This window comes from Morus notabilis, unplaced genomic scaffold (genome assembly GCF_000414095.1).
Source record: "Morus notabilis unplaced genomic scaffold, ASM41409v2 Scaffold130, whole genome shotgun sequence".
Classification (NCBI taxonomy): Eukaryota; Viridiplantae; Streptophyta; class Magnoliopsida; order Rosales; family Moraceae; genus Morus; species Morus notabilis.
Window position 1 is genome coordinate 502,606 of NW_010359451.1, and position 1,090 is coordinate 503,695.

Consider the following 1,090-nt stretch of genomic DNA (forward strand, 5'->3'; position numbering starts at 1 on the left):
TAAATGACAGGTTGGGCATGCTGACTGTCAAAATTTTTATTTTTGACCCCCATATTTCTCTTAAATTCAAATTCTGGCCCATATTTCTAAAATTTTCACACTTAAGTCTTTAAAAATTTCAAATTAACCCCAAATAAATTTTGGGTTTTACAACTTCATCCCCCTTGGGAAATTTCATCCTCGAAATTACAATTACAACTGTATTCAGAATAGATAAGGGTACTTTTCCTGCATTTCTCACGACGGCGCAGAGTCTTAATCTCACGTTCTAAAATCTGAACAGGAAACTCCTCGTAAGTCGTGTCTACCTCGATCGGGACATCTGTCCATGTTATTATCTGAGATGGATCTGGTTCGTACTTCCGTAGCATCGACACGTGGAAGACGTTATGGACATGAGACAATTGGGATGGCAGGTCTAGGCGGTATGCGACTGGTCCAATTCGTTCTAGTATCTGAAATGGCCCTGTGTATCTCGGTGCAAGCTTGCCTCGAACACCAAAACGAGAAACACCGCATTTTGGGGTCACTTTTAAGAACACGAAATCTCCAATCTCAAACTCCAACGGTCGTCTCCGGTTATCTGCATAACTTTTTTGTCGACTCTGAGCAGCTTTGAGGCGATCATGAATAAGTTGAACTCTATCTGTTGTTTCCCGTACAAACTGAGGCCCAAGATTAATGTGTTCTTCTTTCTCAGCCCAACATAAAGGAGATCTGCAGGGTCTACCATACAGAGCCTCAAATGGAGCCATTTCAATGCTAGCTTGATAGCTGTTATAGTAGGCAAATTCAGCATTTGGTAGGTACTCACCCCATCTGCCTCCAAAGTCCAAAATACAAGTGCGAAGCATATCTTTAAGAATCTGTATGACCCGCTCTGATTGGCCATCAGTCTGGGGATGAAAAGCGGTGCTAAATCTCAGCTCAGTTCCCAAAGCATTCTGTAATCCTTTCCAAAACTTAGAGGTGAATCAAGCGTCACGATCAGAGACAATAGACATAGGGACACCGTGTAACGTGACTACCCTCTCGATGTACAATCGACACAGCTTGGGAACCTTATAATCAGCTCTTATAGGAATGAAAT